We start from the raw sequence: 27,673 nt of genomic DNA on the forward strand, positions 1-27,673 counted from the left end.
TTTTTATAAAAGCAGGGAGACGTAAAGCTAGAGAGAAAAAAAGATGTTTTAGTGATCTTAACACCAAACTACAAACACTTTTTAAATTCAAAGAGCTAGGGGTGGAGGTGGGAGATGATATTGCTAGCCTAAAAACTGAAATTCAGAACTGCATAGACACAAAGGGGAAAGAGATTATTTTTAACTCTAGAGTGCAGCACTTGGAGGAGGGGGAGAAGTGCTCTCGCTTCTTCTTCAAAAAAGTCATGGATAAAAGAGAAGTGATCACAAATCTAGAGGGTGAAACATCTATGCAGGGAATGTTGAATGCTACTTTTAACTTTTATAAGCATCTTTTTAGTAAAAAGTGTATAGATGAGTCCTTTTTATCTGATGCTCTTAATGATCTCGATTTTAAGTTAAATTTTACAGACCAGGAGTTTTTAGAACGCGATATTGTTTTAGAGGAATTATTTTATGTTTTTAAAAGTTTCTCTAAGGGTAAAGCACCTGGGTGTGACGGACTACCTGTAGAGTTTTACCTTACTTTTTGGGACATTTTAAAAGAGGACCTTTTTATGCTTTTTAAAGAAGTTTTTATTTGTGAACAGTTGCCATTTTCGTGGAGGAGAGGAGTGGTGTCTTTGATATATAAAAAAGGTGACCGCAGTACTCTAGCGAATTGGAGACCCATAACTCTCCTAAATGTTGATTACAAGGTACTTGCTAAGGTGGTTGCAGACCGGCTCAGGAGTGTCATTGCCAAACTAATCCAGCCTGAGCAGGTTTGTAGTGTACCAGGCAGAAGTATTTCAGAGGTTTTAAACGTATTAAGGGATGTAATTTGGTATTCCAGAGACCGGGGTCAAAATGTAGCTCTTTTAGCCCTAGATTTTGAAAAAGCTTTCGATAGAGTCTCTCATAGATTTCTTTTTAGAGTTTTAAAAAGAATGGGTATCCCTAATATGCTTTTAAATTGTATTAAGATTTTATATAAAAATTGTTTTAGTCAAATTTCTCTTAATGGCTTTTTAACAGATGGAGTTCCCCTTGAGTCCGGAGTGAAGCAGGGATGCCCCTTGTCGCCCATCCTGTTCATCTGCGCCATGGAGCCCCTGCTGAGCGCAATAAGGAAAGACAAAGTGATTAGAGGGGTTCCTGTTCCAGGCGGAGGTGGCAGTGATGTGAGAGTCTTTGGCTACATGGATGACGTGACGGTTGTGTGCGTGGACCCTGCTTCCCTCCGGAGGGCGGTGTTGCGCATTGATTTTTTTTCCCAGGCATCCGGTTTTAAACTTAATTTAAATAAATCTGAATGTCTGACTTTGGGATCCTGGGACACCGCCCAACTCCCGCAGCTCACTATAAAACGAGACAATGTAAAAATTCTTGGAGTTGTTTTTAACGAGGAGAATGTGGGAACTCAAAGCTGGGAGAATGTCATAGAAAAAATGTCAAAGAAAATATCATTTTGGGGTTTGAGGTCCCTAACAATGGAGGGGAAAATTTTAATTATAAAATCAGTGTTGTTACCCCTCATACTGTATATAGCTATGGTGTACCCCCCCTCTGATGTTTTAATTAAAAAAATGACTAGGATGATCTTTATGTTTTTATGGAACTCCAAAATGGAAAAATTAAGGCGAGAAATAATGAGGAAGAATAAAATGAAAGGCGGAAGGGATGTCCCCGATTTACATATTTATTTGCATTTAAATTATTTCTGCTTTTGTTTCAAACATTTTAATGGTAATAGTGCGCTAAGTTATTTTTTAAAATATACTTGTGGGATGATTTTTAAAAGATGGTTTAAGTTGTCGTTGAATTCCCCTGTTTTACTATGCCCCCCCAAACACCAAGCAATCTTAGAAAAGACTGTTCGATTTTATAGCCTTGGTGATTTTAATATGGACATTTTTAAAGACCGCAAGAAGCTTTTATCTTTTCTGAGGAGGAATGAAGATGTGACCCCCATAGTAAATTTCTCAGAAGAGAGATCGAAGCAAGTTTGGAAGAATGTCTTCGGGAAATTCTTAGCAAATGGACATAAGGACATCGCATGGATGGTGGTCCACCAGTGCCTCCCCACCAGAGAGTTTCAACACAGGAGAGGCCTGGTGGCCAGAGCCAAATGCCCCAGAGACTCATGTGTTAATGACGAAACCACCTTGCACCTTATGTGGAATTGCCCATTTGCACAGGAACTTTGGCACAAAGTTGGGATTCTTTTAAAATGGACTTGCGGTTTAAGAGATTTTAACCATGAATATGTTTTATATGGCCTTTTTAAATGTCCGACCCCTCAACAGTATTGTATATGTTGGTGTATGATTAACTGTTTTAAAGACGCCCTTTGGAAGGCACGCAATATTTTACTTTTTAAACGTGATGCTATTTCTGTGAAGGATTGTCTTAAAATTGCTTTTAGCCAGATGTATATTTATTACTTGAGGGATGTCAAATGTATTGGGAGGAGGGATGCTAATCGTATATGGGGTTTTTATGGGTGGAATTCTGTGTTTTAATAATGTACTGTTTGTGTTGTTGTTTTTGATTGTAAACCATCTTTTACGCACTTAATAAATTATGTTGAAACCTGATCTGTTCTTATCAGTTTAATATCTGATACGTCCCCTATCTGGGGACCATATATTAAATGGATTTTTAGAACAGGGAGATGGAAAAAGAGCTTGCTCTGTCCACTCCACGCATTGACCTGGTATTGCAGTATCTCCAGGACCGGTGCACCCCTTCTTTAATGCAGTTTCTAAAATCAGAAAGAATTGAATTCAATGTTTTTTGTTCATTTTGCTTGTTTGTCGGATTTTGGGATGGACTCTTTGGCTTTGCTTTTCTTCTCCTCATTGGATTTTTCATGTTCAAAGTTGCAGAAGCCAGATTACAAGCTCATTTTGGTTCAACTTCAGCAACTGTGCATTGCATTGCCATGTAATGTGATGCAATGCTATCTTTCTAGCTCTCCCTTTTTACTTCCTTTTGGATAAACAGACATATTAGGCAAGCATTTTGGAGCTTTCACCTAAATAACTACAGGTGGTGAGATAAGCTGCACAATATAATTGACCTTTCAGTATATTGTTGCACACACACCATCTATTTAGCAAATGCCCTTGTTATCAACAGCAGCCTTTTAAACTCACCTGAGCTAACAGGTATGTGCGCTGGTTACTCTGCTGTGCTTAAAATTTCTTTTTTGGTTTGCTACAATGCCTTTTCTGAAACGTTGTCTCCTTCTGCTGGAACACTGACTTCTTTCATTTAATGCCTGCAGACTATAAAAGAGAACCCAACCCAAAAAGTTTGGTTGATTAGTCTGTGGCATTCTGTTAAACTGTTGCTTATGGCGGTCTCTGTGAGCTTCTCAGCGACATTCAGCCAGCCAGGTATCCTGCCTGCAGTAGATGGAATGTGGCAATGGAACGCTGGCTGCGCGTGTCATAATAGGCTCTGAGCCTTTATATACCTGTGCACAGCAGCAGCCACCTTCAGTCTGCTGCTGGACAGCCAGCAGCAGCAGCAGCAGGAGAGGTATGTAATCAGGAGCCCTCCTGCTAAGGGTAGACAGCTGCTCGTTCCACCCCACCCCCCGCCTTAATTGGTTCTCCTCCCTTCCAACGGTGTTGAGGCGGGTGGGAACAGCAGGGGGTGAAGGTGCTGTGTTTAAAGAGGTGGAGTTATGCAGATCTAAAACGCGTGGATTGCAGCAGCAGCAAGCCGAAAAGTGCAGGCATGTAAGGGATCTAGAGGTTGACAACATGTCTTCTTAACGGGAGTCCAGGAGCTCATCTCCACAAATGGACTTTTCCAGATCCTTGGGTGGCTCCGTAGTTTGAAACCAATTCTGGTTATTGCTTCTCGGCCTTTTGGCTAAGATCAAGTGTAGTATCTGTTCTTATCAGTTTAATATCTGATACGTCCCCTATCTGGGGACCATATATTAAATGGATTTTTAGAACAGGGAGATGGAAAAAGAGCTTGCTCTGTCCACTCCACGCATTGACCTGGTTTTGCAGTATCTCCAGGACCGGTGCACCCCTTCTTTAATGCAGTTTCTAAAATCAGAAAGAATTGAATTCAATGTTTTTTGTTCATTTTGCTTGTTTGTCGGATTTTGGGATGGACTCTTTGGCTTTGCTTTTCTTCTCCTCATTGGATTTTTCATGTTCAAAGTTGCAGAAGCCAGATTACAAGCTCATTTTGGTTCAACTTCAGCAACTGTGCATTGCATTGCCATGTAATGTGATGCAATGCTATCTTTCTAGCTCTCCCTTTTTACTTCCTTTTGGATAAACAGACATATTAGGCAAGCATTTTGGAGCTTTCACCTAAATAACTACAGGTGGTGAGATAAGCTGCACAATATAATTGACCTTTCAGTATATTGTTGCACACACACCATCTATTTAGCAAATGCCCTTGTTATCAACAGCAGCCTTTTAAACTCACCTGAGCTAACAGGTATGTGCGCTGGTTACTCTGCTGCGCTTAAAATTTCTTTTTTGGTTTGCTACAATGCCTTTTCTGAAACGTTGTCTCCTTCTGCTGGAACACTGACTTCTTTCATTTAATGCCTGCAGACTATAAAAGAGAACCCAACCCAAAAAGTTTGGTTGATTAGTCTGTGGCATTCTGTTAAACTGTTGCTTATGGCGGTCTCTGTGAGCTTCTCAGCGACATTCAGCCAGCCAGGTATCCTGCCTGCAGTAGATGGAATGTGGCAATGGAACGCTGGCTGCGCGTGTCATAATAGGCTCTGAGCCTTTATATACCTGTGCACAGCAGCAGCCACCTTCAGTCTGCTGCTGGACAGCCAGCAGCAGCAGCAGCAGGAGAGGTATGTAATCAGGAGCCCTCCTGCTAAGGGTAGACAGCTGCTCGTTCCACCCCACCCCCCGCCTTAATTGGTTCTCCTCCCTTCCAACGGTGTTGAGGCGGGTGGGAACAGCAGGGGGTGAAGGTGCTGTGTTTAAAGAGGTGGAGTTATGCAGATCTAAAACGCGTGGATTGCAGCAGCAGCAAGCCGAAAAGTGCAGGCATGTAAGGGATCTAGAGGTTGACAACATGTCTTCTTAACGGGAGTCCAGGAGCTCATCTCCACAAATGGACTTTTCAGGATCCTTGGGTGGCTCCGTAGTTTGAAACCAATTCTGGTTATCGCTTCTCGGCCTTTTGGCTAAGATCAAGTGTAGTATCTGTTCTTATCAGTTTAATATCTGATACGTCCCCTATCTGGGGACCATATATTAAATGGATTTTTAGAACAGGGAGATGGAAAAAGAGCTTGCTCTGTCCACTCCACGCATTGACCTGGTATTGCAGTATCTCCAGGACCGGTGCACCCCTTCTTTAATGCAGTTTCTAAAATCAGAAAGAATTGAATTCAATGTTTTTTGTTCATTTTGCTTGTTTGTCGGATTTTGGGATGGACTCTTTGGCTTTGCTTTTCTTCTCCTCATTGGATTTTTCATGTTCAAAGTTGCAGAAGCCAGATTACAAGCTCATTTTGGTTCAACTTCAGCAACTGTGCATTGCATTGCCATGTAATGTGATGCAATGCTATCTTTCTAGCTCTCCCTTTTTACTTCCTTTTGGATAAACAGACATATTAGGCAAGCATTTTGGAGCTTTCACCTAAATAACTACAGGTGGTGAGATAAGCTGCACAATATAATTGACCTTTCAGTATATTGTTGCACACACACCATCTATTTAGCAAATGCCCTTGTTATCAACAGCAGCCTTTTAAACTCACCTGAGCTAACAGGTATGTGCGCTGGTTACTCTGCTGCGCTTAAAATTTCTATTTTTGGTTTGCTACAATGCCTTATCTGAAACGTTGTCTCCTTCTGCTGGAACACTGACTTCTTTCATTTAATGCCTGCAGACTATAAAAGAGAACCCAACCCAAAAAGTTTGGTTGATTAGTCTGTGGCATTCTGTTAAACTGTTGCTTATGGCGGTCTCTGTGAGCTTCTCAGCGACATTCAGCCAGCCAGGTATCCTGCCTGCAGTAGATGGAATGTGGCAATGGAACGCTGGCTGCGCGTGTCATAATAGGCTCTGAGCCTTTATATACCTGTGCACAGCAGCAGCCACCTTCAGTCTGCTGCTGGACAGCCAGCAGCAGCAGCAGCAGGAGAGGTATGTAATCAGGAGCCCTCCTGCTAAGGGTAGACAGCTGCTCGTTCCACCCCACCCCCCGCCTTAATTGGTTCTCCTCCCTTCCAACGGTGTTGAGGCGGGTGGGAACAGCAGGGGGTGAAGGTGCTGTGTTTAAAGAGGTGGAGTTATGCAGATCTAAAACGCGTGGATTGCAGCAGCAGCAAGCCGAAAAGTGCAGGCATGTAAGGGATCTAGAGGTTGACAACATGTCTTCTTAACGGGAGTCCAGGAGCTCATCTCCACAAATGGACTTTTCAGGATCCTTGGGTGGCTCCGTAGTTTGAAACCAATTCTGGTTATCGCTTCTCGGCCTTTTGGCTAAGATCAAGTGTAGTATCTGTTCTTATCAGTTTAATATCTGATACGTCCCCTATCTGGGGACCATATATTAAATGGATTTTTAGAACAGGGAGATGGAAAAAGAGCTTGCTCTGTCCACTCCACGCATTGACCTGGTATTGCAGTATCTCCAGGACCGGTGCACCCCTTCTTTAATGCAGTTTCTAAAATCAGAAAGAATTGAATTCAATGTTTTTTGTTCATTTTGCTTGTTTGTCGGATTTTGGGATGGACTCTTTGGCTTTGCTTTTCTTCTCCTCATTGGATTTTTCATGTTCAAAGTTGCAGAAGCCAGATTACAAGCTCATTTTGGTTCAACTTCAGCAACTGTGCATTGCATTGCCATGTAATGTGATGCAATGCTATCTTTCTAGCTCTCCCTTTTTACTTCCTTTTGGATAAACAGACATATTAGGCAAGCATTTTGGAGCTTTCACCTAAATAACTACAGGTGGTGAGATAAGCTGCACAATATAATTGACCTTTCAGTATATTGTTGCACACACACCATCTATTTAGCAAATGCCCTTGTTATCAACAGCAGCCTTTTAAACTCACCTGAGCTAACAGGTATGTGCGCTGGTTACTCTGCTGCGCTTAAAATTTCTTTTTTGGTTTGCTACAATGCCTTTTCTGAAACGTTGTCTCCTTCTGCTGGAACACTGACTTCTTTCATTTAATGCCTGCAGACTATAAAAGAGAACCCAACCCAAAAAGTTTGGTTGATTAGTCTGTGGCATTCTGTTAAACTGTTGCTTATGGCGGTCTCTGTGAGCTTCTCAGCGACATTCAGCCAGCCAGGTATCCTGCCTGCAGTAGATGGAATGTGGCAATGGAACGCTGGCTGCGCGTGTCATAATAGGCTCTGAGCCTTTATATACCTGTGCACAGCAGCAGCCACCTTCAGTCTGCTGCTGGACAGCCAGCAGCAGCAGCAGCAGGAGAGGTATGTAATCAGGAGCCCTCCTGCTAAGGGTAGACAGCTGCTCGTTCCACCCCACCCCCCGCCTTAATTGGTTCTCCTCCCTTCCAACGGTGTTGAGGCGGGTGGGAACAGCAGGGGGTGAAGGTGCTGTGTTTAAAGAGGTGGAGTTATGCAGATCTAAAACGCGTGGATTGCAGCAGCAGCAAGCCGAAAAGTGCAGGCATGTAAGGGATCTAGAGGTTGACAACATGTCTTCTTAACGGGAGTCCAGGAGCTCATCTCCACAAATGGACTTTTCAGGATCCTTGGGTGGCTCCGTAGTTTGAAACCAATTCTGGTTATCGCTTCTCGGCCTTTTGGCTAAGATCAAGTGTAGTATCTGTTCTTATCAGTTTAATATCTGATACGTCCCCTATCTGGGGACCATAAAATAAATGGATTTTTAGAACAGGGAGATGGAAAAAGAGCTTGCTCTGTCCACTCCACGCATTGACCTGGTATTGCAGTATCTCCAGGACCGGTGCACCCCTTCTTTAATGCAGTTTCTAAAATCAGAAAGAATTGAATTCAATGTTTTTTGTTCATTTTGCTTGTTTGTCGGATTTTGGGATGGACTCTTTGGCTTTGCTTTTCTTCTCCTCATTGGATTTTTCATGTTCAAAGTTGCAGAAGCCAGATTACAAGCTCATTTTGGTTCAACTTCAGCAACAGTGCATTGCATTGCCATGTAATGTGATGCAATGCTATCTTTCTAGCTCTCCCTTTTTACTTCCTTTTGGATAAACAGACATATTAGGCAAGCATTTTGGAGCTTTCACCTAAATAACTACAGGTGGTGAGATAAGCTGCACAATATAATTGACCTTTCAGTATATTGTTGCACACACACCATCTATTTAGCAAATGCCCTTGTTATCAACAGCAGCCTTTTAAACTCACCTGAGCTAACAGGTATGTGCGCTGGTTACTCTGCTGCGCTTAAAATTTCTTTTTTGGTTTGCTACAATGCCTTTTCTGAAACGTTGTCTCCTTCTGCTGGAACACTGACTTCTTTCATTTAATGCCTGCAGACTATAAAAGAGAACCCAACCCAAAAAGTTTGGTTGATTAGTCTGTGGCATTCTGTTAAACTGTTGCTTATGGCGGTCTCTGTGAGCTTCTCAGCGACATTCAGCCAGCCAGGTATCCTGCCTGCAGTAGATGGAATGTGGCAATGGAACGCTGGCTGCGCGTGTCATAATAGGCTCTGAGCCTTTATATACCTGTGCACAGCAGCAGCCACCTTCAGTCTGCTGCTGGACAGCCAGCAGCAGCAGCAGCAGGAGAGGTATGTAATCAGGAGCCCTCCTGCTAAGGGTAGACAGCTGCTCGTTCCACCCCACCCCCCGCCTTCATTGGTTCTCCTCCCTTCCAACGGTGTTGAGGCGGGTGGGAACAGCAGGGGGTGAAGGTGCTGTGTTTAAAGAGGTGGAGTTATGCAGATCTAAAACGCGTGGATTGCAGCAGCAGCAAGCCGAAAAGTGCAGGCATGTAAGGGATCTAGAGGTTGACAACATGTCTTCTTAACGGGAGTCCAGGAGCTCATCTCCACAAATGGACTTTTCAGGATCCTTGGGTGGCTCCGTAGTTTGAAACCAATTCTGGTTATCGCTTCTCGGCCTTTTGGCTAAGATCAAGTGTAGTATCTTTCGAAAAGGCGGTTTTGGATGTTGGCCGCCCTAGTAGATTGATACATTATGCACACTGGGGTTTAGGCGCTTGTTAGTACGCCAGGTGGCTAATATAGTCATCTGGTGGAAAGCATGGCCCCCCAGGATCGACGCCATTGGGCCGGGGAAGATCGAAAGCCCGAAGTGTGAAGTGCCCCAGGAGTGGTGACCCTGGGGTGCCTTAACTCACTGGGATTGGGAACCCCACTTGAGTTTATGGCACATTTGCACAAGCACTTCAAATTTTCTTTCTTCACACACACCCTTATTCCGGGCCTTCTGGCCTTAGGATGGGGAATTTTTCAATTCCCGGTCGAAGGTCCGGGCAGTATTATACTGTGAAACCTTCACTATTTATTTAATTTCTTTGTCACTGTGTGTCCACTTATTCACGTGTGTCACGTCCTACTAGGATTTTGTCGGGATGCGGTTCCCTTACGGGTTCCTCTCTTGGCAGGTCTAGGGGGGGAGTGTGTGGCCATCAGGTTCCGCTCCCCCCTGAACCCCCCTGGCTCTCCTCTTTTGGGAGGAGAGCGTTGTTGGCTCCCCTCTTCCGGGAGGGGAGCACAGTCTTTGGCTCCCAGTGCCTTGCTCGGGTGAGAACTCGGGCAGGTGCTGGGGGTAAGATTGGGTCGCCTCTGGCTTCGGCTGGAGGTGGCTTTTTGTCCCTGTTCCTCGCTGTGGCCTTTTGGCTCGGAGGGACGGGGAATGGTTTGGGGGACCCTTCTCCTTTTGGAGAGGGTTTCAAGAAGACCAGCATCCTAGTGCACTTTTTTTGTGGCACTTGTCACTTTTTTAAGCGCACTCGGGTTTTGTACACGAATTCGGGCTTTCGATAAAAAAAAAAAAAATCTGTTCTTATCAGTTTAATATCTGATAAGTCCCCTATCTGGGGACCATATATTAAATGGATTTTTAGAACAGGGAGATGGAAAAAGAGCTTGCTCTGTCCACTCCACGCATTGACCTGGTATTGCAGTATCTCCAGGACCGGTGCACCCCTTCTTTAATGCAGTTTCTAAAATCAGAAAGAATTGAATTCAATGTTTTTTGTTCATTTTGCTTGTTTGTCGGATTTTGGGATGGACTCTTTGGCTTTGCTTTTCTTCTCCTCATTGGATTTTTCATGTTCAAAGTTGCAGAAGCCAGATTACAAGCTCATTTTGGTTCAACTTCAGCAACTGTGCATTGCATTGCCATGTAATGTGATGCAATGCTATCTTTCTAGCTCTCCCTTTTTACTTCCTTTTGGATAAACAGACATATTAGGCAAGCATTTTGGAGCTTTCACCTAAATAACTACAGGTGGTGAGATAAGCTGCACAATATAATTGACCTTTCAGTATATTGTTGCACACACACCATCTATTTAGCAAATGCCCTTGTTATCAACAGCAGCCTTTTAAACTCACCTGAGCTAACAGGTATGTGCGCTGGTTACTCTGCTGCGCTTAAAATTTCTTTTTTGGTTTGCTACAATGCCTTTTCTGAAACGTTGTCTCCTTCTGCTGGAACACTGACTTCTTTCATTTAATGCCTGCAGACTATAAAAGAGAACCCAACCCAAAAAGTTTGGTTGATTAGTCTGTGGCATTCTGTTAAACTGTTGCTTATGGCGGTCTCTGTGAGCTTCGCAGCGACATTCAGCCAGCCAGGTATCCTGCCTGCAGTAGATGGAATGTGGCAATGGAACGCTGGCTGCGCGTGTCATAATAGGCTCTGAGCCTTTATATACCTGTGCACAGCAGCAGCCACCTTCAGTCTGCTGCTGGACAGCCAGCAGCAGCAGCAGCAGGAGAGGTATGTAATCAGGAGCCCTCCTGCTAAGGGTAGACAGCTGCTCGTTCCACCCCACCCCCCGCCTTAATTGGTTCTCCTCCCTTCCAACGGTGTTGAGGCGGGTGGGAACAGCAGGGGGTGAAGGTGCTGTGTTTAAAGAGGTGGAGTTATGCAGATCTAAAACGCGTGGATTGCAGCAGCAGCAAGCCGAAAAGTGCAGGCATGTAAGGGATCTAGAGGTTGACAACATGTCTTCTTAACGGGAGTCCAGGAGCTCATCTCCACAAATGGACTTTTCAGGATCCTTGGGTGGCTCCGTAGTTTGAAACCAATTCTGGTTATCGCTTCTCGGCCTTTTGGCTAAGATCAAGTGTAGTATCTGTTCTTATCAGTTTAATATCTGATATGTCCCCTATCTGGGGACCATATATTAAATGGATTTTTAGAACAGGGAGATGGAAAAAGAGCTTGCTCTGTCCACTCCACGCATTGACCTGGTATTGCAGTATCTCCAGGACCGGTGCACCCCTTCTTTAATGCAGTTTCTAAAATCAGAAAGAATTGAATTCAATGTTTTTTGTTCATTTTGCTTGTTTGTCGGATTTTGGGATGGACTCTTTGGCTTTGCTTTTCTTCTCCTCATTGGATTTTTCATGTTCAAAGTTGCAGAAGCCAGATTACAAGCTCATTTTGGTTCAACTTCAGCAACTGTGCATTGCATTGCCATGTAATGTGATGCAATGCTATCTTTCTAGCTCTCCCTTTTTACTTCCTTTTGGATAAACAGACATATTAGGCAAGCATTTTGGAGCTTTCACCTAAATAACTACAGGTGGTGAGATAAGCTGCACAATATAATTGACCTTTCAGTATATTGTTGCACACACACCATCTATTTAGCAAATGCCCTTGTTATCAACAGCAGCCTTTTAAACTCACCTGAGCTAACAGGTATGTGCGCTGGTTACTCTGCTGCGCTTAAAATTTCTTTTTTGGTTTGCTACAATGCCTTTTCTGAAACGTTGTCTCCTTCTGCTGGAACACTGACTTCTTTCATTTAATGCCTGCAGACTATAAAAGAGAACCCAACCCAAAAAGTTTGGTTGATTAGTCTGTGGCATTCTGTTAAACTGTTGCTTATGGCGGTCTCTGTGAGCTTCTCAGCGACATTCAGCCAGCCAGGTATCCTGCCTGCAGTAGATGGAATGTGGCAATGGAACGCTGGCTGCGCGTGTCATAATAGGCTCTGAGCCTTTATATACCTGTGCACAGCAGCAGCCACCTTCAATCTGCTGCTGGACAGCCAGCAGCAGCAGCAGGAGAGGTATGTAATCAGGAGCCCTCCTGCTAAGGGTAGACAGCTGCTCGTTCCACCCCACCCCCCGCCTTAATTGGTTCTCCTCCCTTCCAACGGTGTTGAGGCGGGTGGGAACAGCAGGGGGTGAAGGTGCTGTGTTTAAAGAGGTGGAGTTATGCAGATCTAAAACGCGTGGATTGCAGCAGCAGCAAGCCGAAAAGTGCAGGCATGTAAGGGATCTAGAGGTTGACAACATGTCTTCTTAACGGGAGTCCAGGAGCTCATCTCCACAAATGGACTTTTCAGGATCCTTGGGTGGCTCCGTAGTTTGAAACCAATTCTGGTTATCGCTTCTCGGCCTTTTGGCTAAGATCAAGTGTAGTATCTTTCGAAAAGGCGGTTTTGGATGTTGGCCGCCCTAGTAGATTGATACATTATGCACACTGGGGTTTAGGCGCTTGTTAGTACGCCAGTTGGCTAATATAGTCATCTGGTGGAAAGCATGGCCCCCCAGGATCGACGCCATTGGGCCGGGGAAGATCGAAAGCCCGAAGTGTGAAGTGCCCCAGGAGTGGTGACCCTGGGGTGCCTTAACTCACTGGGATTGGGAACCCCACTTGAGTTTATGGCACATTTGCACTAGCACTTCAATATTTCTTTCTTCACACACACCCTTATTCCGGGCCTTCTGGCCTTAGGATGGGGAATTTTTCAATTCCCGGTCGAAGGTCCGGGCAGTATTATACTGTGAAACCTTCACTATTTATTTAATTTTTTTTGTCACTGTGTGTCCACTTTTTCACGTGTGTCCACGTCCTTACTAGGATTTTGTCGGGATGCGGTTCCCTTACGGGTTCCTCTCTTGGCAGGTCTAGGGGGGGAGTGTGTGGCCATCAGGTTCCGCTCCCCCCTGAACCCCCCTGGCTCTCCTCTTTCGGGAGGAGAGCATTGTTGGCTCCCCTCTTCCGGGAGGGGAGCACAGTCTTTGGCTCCCAGTGCCTTGCTCGGGTGAGAACTCGGGCAGGTATTGGGGGTAAGATTGGGTCGCCTCTGGCTCCGGCTGGAGGTGGCTATTTGTCCCTGTTCCTCGCTGTGGCCTTCTGGCTCGGAGGGACGGGGAATGGTTTGGGGGACCCTTCTCCTTTTGGAGAGGGTTTTAAGAAGACCAGCATCCTAGTGCACTTTTTTTGTGGCACTTGTCACTTTTTTAAGCGCACTCGGGTTTTGTACACGAATTCGGGCTTTCAATAGAAAAAAAAAAATCTGTTCTTATCAGTTTAATATCTGATACGTCCCCTATCTGGGGACCATATATTAAATGGATTTTTAGAACAGGGAGATGGAAAAAGAGCTTGCTCTATCCACTCCACGCATTGACCTGGTATTGCAGTATCTCCAGGACCGGTGCACCCCTTCTTTAATGCAGTTTCTAAAATCAGAAAGAATTGAATTCAATGTTTTTTGTTCATTTTGCTTGTTTGTCGGATTTTGGGATGGACTCTTTGGCTTTGCTTTTCTTCTCCTCATTGGATTTTTCATGTTCAAAGTTGCAGAAGCCAGATTACAAGCTCATTTTGGTTCAACTTCAGCAACTGTGCATTGCATTGCCATGTAATGTGATGCAATGCTATCTTTCTAGCTCTCCCTTTTTACTTCCTTTTGGATAAACAGACATATTAGGCAAGCATTTTGGAGCTTTCACCTAAATAACTACAGGTGGTGAGATAAGCTGCACAATATAATTGACCTTTCAGTATATTGTTGCACACACACCATCTATTTAGCAAATGCCCTTGTTATCAACAGCAGCCTTTTAAACTCACCTGAGCTAACAGGTATGTGCGCTGGTTACTCTGCTGCGCTTAAAATTTCTTTTTTGGTTTGCTACAATGCCTTTTCTGAAACGTTGTCTCCTTCTGCTGGAACACTGACTTCTTTCATTTAATGCCTGCAGACTATAAAAGAGAACCCAACCCAAAAAGTTTGGTTGATTAGTCTGTGGCATTCTGTTAAACTGTTGCTTATGGCGGTCTCTGTGAGCTTCTCAGCGACATTCAGCCAGCCAGGTATCCTGCCTGCAGTAGATGGAATGTGGCAATGGAACGCTGGCTGCGCATGTCATAATAGGCTCTGAGCCTTTATATACCTGTGCACAGCAGCAGCCACCTTCAGTCTGCTGCTGGACAGCCAGCAGCAGCAGCAGCAGGAGAGGTATGTAATCAGGAGCCCTCCTGCTAAGGGTAGACAGCTGCTCGTTCCACCCCACCCCCCGCCTTAATTGGTTCTCCTCCCTTCCAACGGTGTTGAGGCGGGTGGGAACAGCAGGGGGTGAAGGTGCTGTGTTTAAAGAGGTGGAGTTATGCAGATCTAAAACGCGTGGATTGCAGCAGCAGCAAGCCGAAAAGTGCAGGCATGTAAGGGATCTAGAGGTTGACAACATGTCTTCTTAACGGGAGTCCAGGAGCTCATCTCCACAAATGGACTTTTCAGGATCCTTGGGTGGCTCCGTAGTTTGAAACCAATTCTGGTTATCGCTTCTCGGCCTTTTGGCTAAGATCAAGTGTAGTATCTGTTCTTATCAGTTTAATATCTGATACATCCCCTATCTGGGGACCATATATTAAATGGATTTTTAGAACAGGGAGATGGAAAAAGAGCTTGCTCTGTCCACTCCACGCATTGACCTGGTATTGCAGTATCTCCAGGACCGGTGCACCCCTTCTTTAATGTAGTTTCTAAAATCAGAAAGAATTGAATTCAATGTTTTTTGTTCATTTTGCTTGTTTGTCGGATTTTGGGATGGACTCTTTGGCTTTGCTTTTCTTCTCCTCATTGGATTTTTCATGTTCAAAGTTGCAGAAGCCAGATTACAAGATCATTTTGGTTCAACTTCAGCAACTGTGCATTTCATTGCCATGTAATGTGATGCAATGCTATCTTTCTAGCTCTCCCTTTTTACTTCCTTTTGGATAAACAGACATATTAGGCAAGCATTTTGGAGCTTTCACCTAAATAACTACAGGTGGTGAGATAAGCTGCACAATATAATTGACCTTTCAGTATATTGTTGCACACACACCATCTATTTAGCAAATGCCCTTGTTATCAACAGCAGCCTTTTAAACTCACCTGAGCTAACAGGTATGTGCGCTGGTTACTCTGCTGCGCTTAAAATTTCTTTTTTGGTTTGCTACAATGCCTTTTCTGAAACGTTGTCTCCTTCTGCTGGAACACTGACTTCTTTCATTTAATGCCTGCAGACTATAAAAGAGAACCCAACCCAAAAAGTTTGGTTGATTAGTCTGTGGCATTCTGTTAAACTGTTGCTTATGGCGGTCTCTGTGAGCTTCTCAGCGACATTCAGCCAGCCAGGTATCCTGCCTGCAGTAGATGGAATGTGGCAATGGAACGCTGGCTGCGCGTGTCATAATAGGCTCTGAGCCTTTATATACCTGTGCACAGCAGCAGCCACCTTCAGTCTGCTGCTGGACAGCCAGCAGCAGCAGCAGCAGGAGAGGTATGTAATCAGGAGCCCTCCTGCTAAGGGTAGACAGCTGCTCGTTCCACCCCACCCCCCGCCTTAATTGGTTCTCCTCCCTTCCAACGGTGTTGAGGCGGGTGGGAACAGCAGGGGGTGAAGGTGCTGTGTTTAAAGAGGTGGAGTTATGCAGATCTAAAACGCGTGGATTGCAGCAGCAGCAAGCCGAAAAGTGCAGGCATGTAAGGGATCTAGAGGTTGACAACATGTCTTCTTAACGGGAGTCCAGGAACTCATCTCCACAAATGGACTTTTCAGGATCCTTGGGTGGCTCCGTAGTTTGAAACCAATTCTGGTTATCGCTTCTCGGCCTTTTGGCTAAGATCAAGTGTAGTATCTGTTCTTATCAGTTTAATATCTGATACATCCCCTATCTGGGGACCATATATTAAATGGATTTTTAGAACAGGGAGATGGAAAAAGAGCTTGCTCTGTCCACTCCACGCATTGACCTGGTATTGCAGTATCTCCAGGACCGGTGCACCCCTTCTTTAATGCAGTTTCTAAAATCAGAAAGAATTGAATTCAATGTTTTTTGTTCATTTTGCTTGTTTGTCGGATTTTGGGATGGACTCTTTGGCTTTGCTTTTCTTCTCCTCATTGGATTTTTCATGTTCAAAGTTGCAGAAGCCAGATTACAAGATCATTTTGGTTCAACTTCAGCAACTGTGCATTGCATTGCCATGTAATGTGATGCAATGCTATCTTTCTAGCTCTCCCTTTTTACTTCCTTTTGGATAAACAGACATATTAGGCAAGCATTTTGGAGCTTTCACCTAAATAACTACAGGTGGTGAGATAAGCTGCACAATATAATTGACCTTTCAGTATATTGTTGCACACACACCATCTATTTAGCAAATGCCCTTGTTATCAACAGCAGCCTTTTAAACTCACCTGAGCTAACAGGTATGTGCGCTGGTTACTCTGCTGCGCTTAAAATTTCTTTTTTGGTTTGCTACAATGCCTTTTCTGAAACGTTGTCTCCTTCTGCTGGAACACTGACTTCTTTCATTTAATGCCTGCAGACTATAAAAGAGAACCCAACCCAAAAAGTTTGGTTGATTAGTCTGTGGCATTCTGTTAAACTGTTGCTTATGGCGGTCTCTGTGAGCTTCTCAGCGACATTCAGCCAGCCAGGTATCCTGCCTGCAGTAGATGGAATGTGGCAATGGAACGCTGGCTGCGCGTGTCATAATAGGCTCTGAGCCTTTATATACCTGTGCACAGCAGCAGCCACCTTCAGTCTGCTGCTGGACAGCCAGCAGCAGCAGCAGCAGGAGAGGTATGTAATCAGGAGCCCTCCTGCTAAGGGTAGACAGCTGCTCGTTCCACCCCACCCCCCGCCTTAATTGGTTCTCCTCCCTTCCAACGGTGTTGAGGCGGGTGGGAACAGCAGGGGGTGAAGGTGCTGTGTTTAAAGAGGTGGAGTTATGCAGATCTAAAACGCGTGGATTGCAGCAGCAGCAAGCCGAAAAGTGCAGGCATGTAAGGGATCTAGAGGTTGACAACATGTCTTCTTAACGGGAGTCCAGGAGCTCATCTCCACAAATGGACTTTTCAGGATCCTTGGGTGGCTCCGTAGTTTGAAACCAATTCTGGTTATCGCTTCTCGGCCTTTTGGCTAAGATCAAGTGTAGTATCTGTTCTTATCAGTTTAATATCTGATACGTCCCCTATCTGGGGACCATATATTAAATGGATTTTTAGAACAGGGAGATGGAAAAAGAGCTTGCTCTGTCCACTCCACGCATTGACCTGGTATTGCAGTATCTCCAGGACCGGTGCACCCCTTCTTTAATGCAGTTTCTAAAATCAGAAAGAATTGAATTCAATGTTTTTTGTTCATTTTGCTTGTTTGTCGGATTTTGGGATGGACTCTTTGGCTTTGCTTTTCTTCTCCTCATTGGATTTTTCATGTTCAAAGTTGCAGAAGCCAGATTACAAGATCATTTTGGTTCAACTTCAGCAACTGTGCATTGCATTGCCATGTAATGTGATGCAATGCTATCTTTCTAGCTCTCCCTTTTTACTTCCTTTTGGATAAACAGACATATTAGGCAAGCATTTTGGAGCTTTCACCTAAATAACTACAGGTGGTGAGATAAGCTGCACAATATAATTGACCTTTCAGTATATTGTTGCACACACACCATCTATTTAGCAAATGCCCTTGTTATCAACAGCAGCCTTTTAAACTCACCTGAGCTAACAGGTATGTGCGCTGGTTACTCTGCTGCGCTTAAAATTTCTTTTTTGGTTTGCTACAATGCCTTTTCTGAAACGTTGTCTCCTTCTGCTGGAACACTGACTTCTTTCATTTAATGCCTGCAGACTATAAAAGAGAACCCAACCCAAAAAGTTTGGTTGATTAGTCTGTGGCATTCTGTTAAACTGTTGCTTATGGCGGTCTCTGTGAGCTTCTCAGCGACATTCAGCCAGCCAGGTATCCTGCCTGCAGTAGATGGAATGTGGCAATGGAACGCTGGCTGTGCGTGTCATAATAGGCTCTGAGCCTTTATATACCTGTGCACAGCAGCAGCCACCTTCAGTCTGCTGCTGGACAGCCAGCAGCAGCAGCAGCAGGAGAGGTATGTAATCAGGAGCCCTCCTGCTAAGGGTAGACAGCTGCTCGTTCCACCCCACCCCCCGCCTTAATTGGTTCTCCTCCCTTCCAACGGTGTTGAGGCGGGTGGGAACAGCAGGGGGTGAAGGTGCTGTGTTTAAAGAGGTGGAGTTATGCAGATCTAAAACGCGTGGATTGCAGCAGCAGCAAGCCGAAAAGTGCAGGCATGTAAGGGATCTAGAGGTTGACAACATGTCTTCTTAACGGGAGTCCAGGAGCTCATCTCCACAAATGGACTTTTCAGGATCCTTGGGTGGCTCCGTAGTTTGAAACCAATTCTGGTTATCGCTTCTCGGCCTTTTGGCTGAGACCAAGTGCTTCACAGCAGGAGGTTTCAGTTGAAGGGCACTCAGGTACCCCTCTCCTTGGCCTGGCAGGATCGTCCACTTCGGTGGGCTTCACCTGCCTGCTGCTATTAGGGAGAGGGATTAGTCCTAGAGTAACGGGCAGCGATCCCCCAGCCTTCAGGTGCTTTATCTCAAAGCTCTGAAGGCGCAGATTGCAGGCGGTTGCAATTTGCATTTTGTTGCGCCATACCATGGAGGTTGACCCCAACCTCGTGCCTCTATATGCGAGGCTTAAGAACACCATAAGGGTCCGATTTACGGCTGGTGGTTCCGATATACGGAATCTGGGATATGTAGTCCAGGACGTGCTTGAGAAACTGCTCCACGTCAGAACCAACGAAATCCTTTCTATCCAGGATTATCCTCGACGTGGAGATTATGATGTAACCTTTACTGGCGAAGGTATTTTCAAAGATGTTTTGTCCAGAGTTAAGTCGGTAGAAAATAGCCCTGGTCTAAAAGGGATTCAGATCATCGAGCACGTCCTGGATGAGGTAAAGATGGTGGTTGTGAAAATCTTCTCACCCTTCATAACAGCACCAGAGGTTATTTCCTTTTTGTCAGTTTATTTTAAAAGTGTGAAATTGATTGGGAAAGTGTTGAATGAGTTTAACATCTGGACCTCAAAATGGAAGTTTTTAGTAAAATGTGAAAGAGACCCTAAATTCCCTGGAGGTGTGAGACTTCCTCCAGCTCGATTTAAAATAGGGCAAACTAATGGGGATTTTTTTTTCTCAGGAATGCCACTTTTCTGTAGGTATTGTGGTCTCTATGGGCACTCTAAGGATAGTTGTGGTGCCACTTGTAGAAATTGTGCCAGTACTGAACATGACACAAAGGAGTGCCCAAATGAAAAAAAATGCTCTTTTTGTCGGACACCTGGTCATTTCTATTTTTCTTGCCCTCACAGGTTCAGAGAGGATGAACAAAAACAAAAGGAGAAGTCCAAGACATCCGGGAATGGACGGGCCAATCAGACCACCCCTCAGGAGGAGGAGCAACAACCTGGAGCCTCGGGAGGTGATAAGGGCGCTTCAACTAGTAACAATCCCTCCGAGTCAATGACAGGTAACTCACAGGAGCCCAGGAGCTGGCTGAAAGACCATAAGGAGGCTAAAAGGAAGGCTGAGAAAGATCATAAAGGGGCGGTCGGTAAGGCCAAAAAAGAGCGCCAAAAGGCTGACACCGAGCCCAAAATTCCCACTAGGTCTCACGAGAGCGAGGGCGGTACGTGGCATTTGGTGAGGTCTCATAATAAGAAAAAGAATGGTTCCGTGGAGGTGGCTAATAGGGAGGAGATGGATACATCCCCTCACGGGGGTGTAGACTCTGGAATCCCGAGGTCCCGGGGCTCTGCTGCTGCAGGTGGGGCCCCGAACCTGGCTGCCTCCGGGGACTCTGAGGCTCCGCCATGTGCGCAGCCTGCCCCTGTGTTACGACCCTCTGCGGGTCAGCAGGGGAGTGCGGAGCCTCTCGGAGACCCACCTGACGAGGACCTAAATGGTCAGCCTATGGAGACCCAGTGTAACCTTTCTCTCAATATCCTTCCGAGCTACACCCCAGTAGCGTCGGGTCTTAATTTAAGTGAATGTTCCTTCTCCGATGATGAAGACTCTTTGATAACGGTGGATTCAGAAGAGGGCGTTGGTGAAAGTCCAAGTGGTCTGATCCGTCCATCGGATAGGTAAAGTCCAGTTTTTGTTTCTTCCTAACCATTTGTTATGATGGCTGACATTAGTGGTGTTTCCCTCAATGTGAGAGGCATAGGATCCAAGACCAGAAGAGCTACTGTTTTACATTTTTTAACCTGTTTTACAGCTTCTGTTTTCTTTTTACAAGAATGTCATATCCCTCATAAGATTTCTTACAAAAAATATAAGGAAGAGTGGAAACATGGTCCATCGGTCTGGTCTGGATCAAATGCAACCGGATCAGCCGGGGTAGCTATACTTTTTAAGGGAAATGTGTCTATTGATTTTATCCAAGATATTTTACCGGGTCGTATTCTTTTAGTTAAGGCTTTTATTGATGGGACAAGATGGCGGTTTTTAAATTTTTATGGGTCACCTGATAAAAATGAAAGGGCTGATATGCTGGAAATTTTACCTTTATTTATTAACATTTCTGAACCTTTTATCCTGGCAGGTGATTTTAATTGTATTTTAAAAGGCGAAAGCCGACGCTCCGGTTCCGTGAGTAGAAATTATGACAAAACGTCTGGAATGTTAAGCAATATTATAAATGATTGTAAATTAACTGATGTGTATAAAGAATGTAACAAGGATAGCCCTATAGACGCTGGTTTCACCTGGAGCAATTCTACATGTAGCTCCAGGATAGATTTTGTTTTAGGTTCAGAAAAAATACTGCCAGTGAAATGTGAAGTTTTAACTAATATTCTCTCAGATCACAAGGTTTTATCTTTTAGAGTGAGGATTAATGGAAAGAAGAAATGTGGTAAGAAATCTTGGAAATTGAATGTGTCCCTTTTAAAAGATCCACAAATTTTATCGGATTTTATTGAGTTTTATGTAAAGTGTAGAAAAAGGAAAAACCCCAATATTTCTTTTAGCTCCTGGTGGGATAGAATGAAAATAAGCATTAAAGATTTCTTTATTAAGAAAAGCATACAAAAAGCTAAAGAAAAGTTTGAGATCTATAATTTTCTTAATATCAGGTTACAGACATTGTACAAATTCAAAGACAATGGTCTGGATGTAGGTAATGATATATTGAGTCTTAAAGGAGAAATTTCAAAGTGGTTGGAACAAAAAGGAAAAGAACTGATTTTTCGTTCAAAGGTAAAACACGTAGAAGAGGATGAGACTTGTTCCAGGTATTTTTTTAAGAACAACAAACAGACAAAAACAATAATTGATAACATAGATGGAGATAATAATATCAACATTATATTGGATAAGGTAAATGTCTATTTTAATGATCTTTTTAATGTAAAAACTGTAGACCATGATTTAATACACACTTTCCTGGGGGAGATCAAGTCCACCCTAGATGCTGATGCCCAAAGTTTTTTATCCCAACCTCTAGTTGAGGAAGAGATTTTAGAAACCATGAAGAGTTTTAAAAATGGTAAAGTGCCCGGCCCTGATGGTATCCCCATAGAGTTTTATATAAGTTTTTATGATATTTTAAAAGATGATTTGTTTAATTTGTTTTCCGAAGTTTTTAATAATAAGGTTTTACTCAACTCATGGAAGAAAGGTGAGGTATCACTACTATACAAAAAAGGTGACAAAACGGATCTTAAAAACTGGAGGCCGATAACTCTTTTAAATAGTGATTACAAAATTATGGCTAAGATCTGTGCAAATCGGTTGAAAAAGGTGATACATAAAGTAATTCATGCAAATCAGGTATGCGGGGTACCTGGGCGTAGTATCTGGGACAATTTAAACCTGGTGAAAGATTGTATTGAAGATGTAAAAACCAGAAAGACAAAGATGTCAATCCTAGCGGTGGATTTTGAGAAAGCTTTTGACCGCGTGTCTCATTTTTATCTTTTTAAAGTTTTAGAAAAAATGGGCATTCCGGGTGGGTTTTTATTGTCTCTTAAAGCTTTTTATAATGATTGTATGAGTAAGATTTTAGTTAATGGTTTTAAAACAAAAGAGGTAGTTTTAAAATCAGGGGTGAAGCAGGGTTGCCCTTTGTCCCCCCTGCTTTTTATATGTGCTATAGAACCCCTTTTATGTACAATACGCCGGGATAAGCAAATATGTGGAGTACCCTTACCCGGAGGGAACGGTCTACAAGTTAAAGTTGTAAGCTATATGGATGATGTAGCCGTGTTTGGATGTGATGTACCTTCAATACAAAAAACGATAAGCCAAATTCAGTCTTTTTGTACAGTTTCCGGTTTTAAAATTAATCTTACTAAATGTAATATTTTAAATGTCGGGGGGATGAGTTTACATGATGTACCAATTGCAGTTACAGATTCCATTACTATTTTAGGTGTTTCTTTTAATGAATCTAATAATGGTTTTAATAGCTGGGATGCGGCAGCACAGAAAATTAATCAGAAAATCTGCATGTGGAATATGAGAAAGCTGTCAATGGAAGGTAAAGTTCTGATTGTAAAAATGGTGATATTACCTATCCTGTTATATCTTAGTTTGGTGTTCCCCCCTCCTACAAATTTGTTGAAACGAATTACAAAAGTATGTTTTACCTTTTTTTGGGGCTCAAAAATGGAGAAACTCAAAAGAGAAATTGTGACAAAGCCAAAGGTTAAAGGTGGGAAAGATTTCCCTGTTTTAGATAAGTTTCTTTTAATACATTTTTTCTGTTTCTGTTTTAAAACCCTTTTTAAAGATAATTACCTTTCCTATTTTATGCGTTTTAACACTGGTTTTCTCATGAGAAGGTTTGGTTGGTTTGAAACGGTTTTATCCTTTCCTTATGCTTTTAACCTACCTGCACATTATGAGATTTTAAAGAAAATTATTCTTGATTTTAATTTGAATAAGAAACAGACAGGGGATCTATGTAACAGCAAGACACTACTCAAACAAATTAGTACTGATGTGACGTTGTGTGATATTGAACGTTATGATGATGACAAAACTGTACACATATGGAAAATGATTAACGCCCCTTATCTTTTTAATGTACAGAAAGACATGTCTTGGAGCTGCGCACACCACTGTCTTCCTTGCCGGGCATTCCAGTACAGAAGAGGTTTTGTGAGGTCTGCCATCTGCCCAAGAGAAGGTTGTCAAGAAGAAGAGACAGTGAAGCATCTTTTATGGACTTGTGCTTTTGCTAAAGAGTTCTGGAGAAGACTAATCCCCCTGCTGGAGAAAATGGTGGACCTCAAGGACTTTAATTTTGCATCAGTGTTATATGGTCTTCTGGAATGCCCAACAATGGACCAAAAAATAATGGCGTGGAAGATAGTGAATTGTGCCAAGATAGCGCTCTGGAATGCTAGAAATATTGCTGTTTTTAAACATGAAATGTTACCAGTAGATGATGTTTTAGCCTTTTGTAAAAGTGAAATGTACATATACTATTTATTGGACAGGAAAAAGAATGTAACGTTGGCAGGCAAATGGCTTTTTAACCTATGGAATATTTGAAGTCTTGTAAAATTTGCTGTGATGGAATTTTTATTTTTCTTTGAAGTCCCGAAAGTGTAATGTGGATGTAATGGTTTTATTTCTGTAATTTGTTAAATTTTAAATAAACGGTTTTTATCCCCATGTGGGGGATAGCCAAATTAAAAAAAAAATCTGTTCTTATCAGTTTAATATCTGATACGTCCCCTATCTGGGGACCATATATTAAATGGATTTTTAGAACAGGGAGATGGAAAAAGAGCTTGCTCTGTCCACTCCACGCATTGACCTGGTATTGCAGTATCTCCAGGACCGGTGCACCCCTTCTTTAATGCAGTTTCTAAAATCAGAAAGAATTGAATTCAATGTTTTTTGTTCATTTTGCTTGTTTGTCGGATTTTGGGATGGACTCTTTGGCTTTGCTTTTCTTCTCCTCATTGGATTTTTCATGTTCAAAGTTGCAGAAGCCAGATTACAAGCTCATTTTGGTTCAACTTCAGCAACTGTGCATTGCATTGCCATGTAATGTGATGCAATGCTATCTTTCTAGCTCTCCCTTTTTACTTCCTTTTGGATAAACAGACATATTAGGCAAGCATTTTGGAGCTTTCACCTAAATAACTACAGGTGGTGAGATAAGCTGCACAATATAATTGACCTTTCAGTATATTGTTGCACACACACCATCTATTTAGCAAATGCCCTTGTTATCAACAGCAGCCTTTTAAACTCACCTGAGCTAACAGGTATGTGCGCTGGTTACTCTGCTGCGCTTAAAATTTCTTTTTTGGTTTGCTACAATGCCTTTTCTGAAACGTTGTCTCCCTCTGCTGGAACACTGACTTCTTTCATTTAATGCCTGCAGACTATAAAAGAGAACCCAACCCAAAAAGTTTGGTTGATTAGTCTGTGGCATTCTGTTAAACTGTTGCTTATGGCGGTCTCTGTGAGCTTCTCAGCGACATTCAGCCAGCCAGGTATCCTGCCTGCAGTAGATGGAATGTGGCAATGGAACGCTGGCTGCGCATGTCATAATAGGCTCTGAGCCTTTATATACCTGTGCACAGCAGCAGCCACCTTCAGTCTGCTGCTGGACAGCCAGCAGCAGCAGCAGCAGGAGAGGTATGTAATCAGGAGCCCTCCTGCTAAGGGTAGACAGCTGCTCGTTCCACCCCACCCCCCGCCTTAATTGGTTCTCCTCCCTTCCAACGGTGTTGAGGCGGGTGGGAACAGCAGGGGGTGAAGGTGCTGTGTTTAAAGAGGTGGAGTTATGCAGATCTAAAACGCGTGGATTGCAGCAGCAGCAAGCCGAAAAGTGCAGGCATGTAAGGGATCTAGAGGTTGACAACATGTCTTCTTAACGGGAGTCCAGGAGATCATCTCCACAAATGGACTTTTCAGGATCCTTGGGTGGCTCCGTAGTTTGAAACCAATTCTGGTTATCGCTTCTCGGCCTTTTGGCTAAGATCAAGTGTAGTATCTGTTCTTATCAGTTTAATATCTGATACGTCCCCTATCTGGGGACCATATATTAAATGGATTTTTAGAACAGGGAGATGGAAAAAGAGCTTGCTCTGTCCACTCCACGCATTGACCTGGTATTGCAGTATCTCCAGGACCGGTGCACCCCTTCTTTAATGCAGTTTCTAAAATCAGAAAGAATTGAATTCAATGTTTTTTGTTCATTTTGCTTGTTTGTCGGATTTTGGGATGGACTCTTTGGCTTTGCTTTTCTTCTCCTCATTGGATTTTTCATGTTCAAAGTTGCAGAAGCCAGATTACAAGATCATTTTGGTTCAACTTCAGCAACTGTGCATTGCATTGCCATGTAATGTGATGCAATGCTATCTTTCTAGCTCTCCCTTTTTACTTCCTTTTGGATAAACAGACATATTAGGCAAGCATTTTGGAGCTTTCACCTAAATAACTACAGGTGGTGAGATAAGCTGCACAATATAATTGACCTTTCAGTATATTGTTGCACACACACCATCTATTTAGCAAATGCCCTTGTTATCAACAGCAGCCTTTTAAACTCACCTGAGCTAACAGGTATGTGCGCTGGTTACTCTGCTGCGCTTAAAATTTCTTTTTTGGTTTGCTACAATGCCTTTTCTGAAACGTTGTCTCCTTCTGCTGGAACACTGACTTCTTTCATTTAATGCCTGCAGACTATAAAAGAGAACCCAACCCAAAAAGTTTGGTTGATTAGTCTGTGGCATTCTGTTAAACTGTTGCTTATGGCGGTCTCTGTGAGCTTCTCAGCGACATTCAGCCAGCCAGGTATCCTGCCTGCAGTAGATGGAATGTGGCAATGGAACGCTGGCTGTGCGTGTCATAATAGGCTCTGAGCCTTTATATACCTGTGCACAGCAGCAGCCACCTTCAGTCTGCTGCTGGACAGCCAGCAGCAGCAGCAGCAGGAGAGGTATGTAATCAGGAGCCCTCCTGCTAAGGGTAGACAGCTGCTCGTTCCACCCCACCCCCCGCCTTAATTGGTTCTCCTCCCTTCCAACGGTGTTGAGGCGGGTGGGAACAGCAGGGGGTGAAGGTGCTGTGTTTAAAGAGGTGGAGTTATGCAGATCTAAAACGCGTGGATTGCAGCAGCAGCAAGCCGAAAAGTGCAGGCATGTAAGGGATCTAGAGGTTGACAACATGTCTTCTTAACGGGAGTCCAGGAGCTCATCTCCACAAATGGACTTTTCAGGATCCTTGGGTGGCTCCGTAGTTTGAAACCAATTCTGGTTATCGCTTCTCGGCCTTTTGGCTGAGACCAAGTGCTTCACAGCAGGAGGTTTCAGTTGAAGGGCACTCAGGTACCCCTCTCCTTGGCCTGGCAGGATCGTCCACTTCGGTGGGCTTCACCTGCCTGCTGCTATTAGGGAGAGGGATTAGTCCTAGGGTAACGGGCAGCGATCCCCCAGCCTTCAGGTGCTTTATCTCAAAGCTCTGAAGGCGCAGATTGCAGGCGGTTGCAATTTGCATTTTGTTGCGCCATACCATGGAGGTTGACCCCAACCTCGTGCCTCTATATGCGAGGCTTAAGAACACCATAAGGGTCCGATTTACGGCTGGTGGTTCCGATATACGGAATCTGGGATATGTAGTCCAGGACGTGCTTGAGAAACTGCTCCACGTCAGAACCAACGAAATCCTTTCTATCCAGGATTATCCTCGACGTGGAGATTATGATGTAACCTTTACTGGCGAAGGTATTTTCAAAGATGTTTTGTCCAGAGTTAAGTCGGTAGAAAATAGCCCTGGTCTAAAAGGGATTCAGATCATCGAGCACGTCCTGGATGAGGTAAAGATGGTGGTTGTGAAAATCTTCTCACCCTTCATAACAGCACCAGAGGTTATTTCCTTTTTGTCAGTTTATTTTAAAAGTGTGAAATTGATTGGGAAAGTGTTGAATGAGTTTAACATCTGGACCTCAAAATGGAAGTTTTTAGTAAAATGTGAAAGAGACCCTAAATTCCCTGGAGGTGTGAGACTTCCTCCAGCTCGATTTAAAATAGGGCAAACTAATGGGGATTTTTTTTTCTCAGGAATGCCACTTTTCTGTAGGTATTGTGGTCTCTATGGGCACTCTAAGGATAGTTGTGGTGCCACTTGTAGAAATTGTGCCAGTACTGAACATGACACAAAGGAGTGCCCAAATGAAAAAAAATGCTCTTTTTGTCGGACACCTGGTCATTTCTATTTTTCTTGCCCTCACAGGTTCAGAGAGGATGAACAAAAACAAAAGGAGAAGTCCAAGACATCCGGGAATGGACGGGCCAATCAGACCACCCCTCAGGAGGAGGAGCAACAACCTGGAGCCTCGGGAGGTGATAAGGGCGCTTCAACTAGTAACAATCCCTCCGAGTC

General features: G+C 43.7%; 13 non-coding genes and 2 pseudogenes across 13 annotated transcripts; all 15 read left to right on the top strand.

The window, feature by feature from the left end:
• Positions 1 to 2,542: 2,542 nt before the first annotated feature.
• Positions 2,543 to 2,732, top strand: LOC141203226 (U2 spliceosomal RNA). Its single transcript, XR_012274353.1, has one exon. It is a non-coding gene; the product is annotated as a U2 spliceosomal RNA (small nuclear RNA).
• A 1,115-nt stretch (positions 2,733 to 3,847) lies between these two features.
• LOC141203772 (U2 spliceosomal RNA) lies at positions 3,848 to 4,038 on the top strand. Its single transcript, XR_012274799.1, has one exon. It is a non-coding gene; the product is annotated as a U2 spliceosomal RNA (small nuclear RNA).
• Positions 4,039 to 5,153: 1,115 nt separating this feature from the next.
• On the top strand, positions 5,154 to 5,344 carry LOC141203586 (U2 spliceosomal RNA). The gene has a single exon (XR_012274622.1). It is a non-coding gene; the product is annotated as a U2 spliceosomal RNA (small nuclear RNA).
• A 1,116-nt stretch (positions 5,345 to 6,460) lies between these two features.
• LOC141203587 (U2 spliceosomal RNA) lies at positions 6,461 to 6,651 on the top strand. The gene has a single exon (XR_012274623.1). It is a non-coding gene; the product is annotated as a U2 spliceosomal RNA (small nuclear RNA).
• A 1,115-nt stretch (positions 6,652 to 7,766) lies between these two features.
• Positions 7,767 to 7,957, top strand: LOC141203835 (U2 spliceosomal RNA). Its single transcript, XR_012274859.1, has one exon. It is a non-coding gene; the product is annotated as a U2 spliceosomal RNA (small nuclear RNA).
• A 1,115-nt stretch (positions 7,958 to 9,072) lies between these two features.
• LOC141203355 (U2 spliceosomal RNA) lies at positions 9,073 to 9,164 on the top strand (annotated as a pseudogene).
• A 789-nt stretch (positions 9,165 to 9,953) lies between these two features.
• Positions 9,954 to 10,139, top strand: LOC141203265 (U2 spliceosomal RNA). The gene has a single exon (XR_012274381.1). It is a non-coding gene; the product is annotated as a U2 spliceosomal RNA (small nuclear RNA).
• A 1,115-nt stretch (positions 10,140 to 11,254) lies between these two features.
• Positions 11,255 to 11,445, top strand: LOC141203331 (U2 spliceosomal RNA). Its single transcript, XR_012274408.1, has one exon. It is a non-coding gene; the product is annotated as a U2 spliceosomal RNA (small nuclear RNA).
• Positions 11,446 to 12,557: 1,112 nt separating this feature from the next.
• LOC141203338 (U2 spliceosomal RNA) lies at positions 12,558 to 12,649 on the top strand (annotated as a pseudogene).
• A 790-nt stretch (positions 12,650 to 13,439) lies between these two features.
• On the top strand, positions 13,440 to 13,626 carry LOC141203266 (U2 spliceosomal RNA). Its single transcript, XR_012274382.1, has one exon. It is a non-coding gene; the product is annotated as a U2 spliceosomal RNA (small nuclear RNA).
• Positions 13,627 to 14,741: 1,115 nt separating this feature from the next.
• Positions 14,742 to 14,932, top strand: LOC141203794 (U2 spliceosomal RNA). The gene has a single exon (XR_012274819.1). It is a non-coding gene; the product is annotated as a U2 spliceosomal RNA (small nuclear RNA).
• A 1,115-nt stretch (positions 14,933 to 16,047) lies between these two features.
• LOC141203796 (U2 spliceosomal RNA) lies at positions 16,048 to 16,238 on the top strand. Its single transcript, XR_012274821.1, has one exon. It is a non-coding gene; the product is annotated as a U2 spliceosomal RNA (small nuclear RNA).
• Positions 16,239 to 17,353: 1,115 nt separating this feature from the next.
• On the top strand, positions 17,354 to 17,544 carry LOC141203588 (U2 spliceosomal RNA). The gene has a single exon (XR_012274624.1). It is a non-coding gene; the product is annotated as a U2 spliceosomal RNA (small nuclear RNA).
• A 6,387-nt stretch (positions 17,545 to 23,931) lies between these two features.
• LOC141203200 (U2 spliceosomal RNA) lies at positions 23,932 to 24,129 on the top strand. The gene has a single exon (XR_012274333.1). It is a non-coding gene; the product is annotated as a U2 spliceosomal RNA (small nuclear RNA).
• Positions 24,130 to 25,244: 1,115 nt separating this feature from the next.
• LOC141203589 (U2 spliceosomal RNA) lies at positions 25,245 to 25,435 on the top strand. The gene has a single exon (XR_012274625.1). It is a non-coding gene; the product is annotated as a U2 spliceosomal RNA (small nuclear RNA).
• The last annotated feature ends 2,238 nt before the right edge of the window (positions 25,436 to 27,673 follow it).

The sequence above is a fragment of the Phyllobates terribilis genome, unplaced genomic scaffold (assembly GCF_046119375.1).
Source record: "Phyllobates terribilis strain yellow unplaced genomic scaffold, ASM4611937v1 Scaffold_124__1_contigs__length_5142088, whole genome shotgun sequence".
Taxonomy (NCBI): domain Eukaryota; kingdom Metazoa; phylum Chordata; class Amphibia; order Anura; family Dendrobatidae; genus Phyllobates; species Phyllobates terribilis.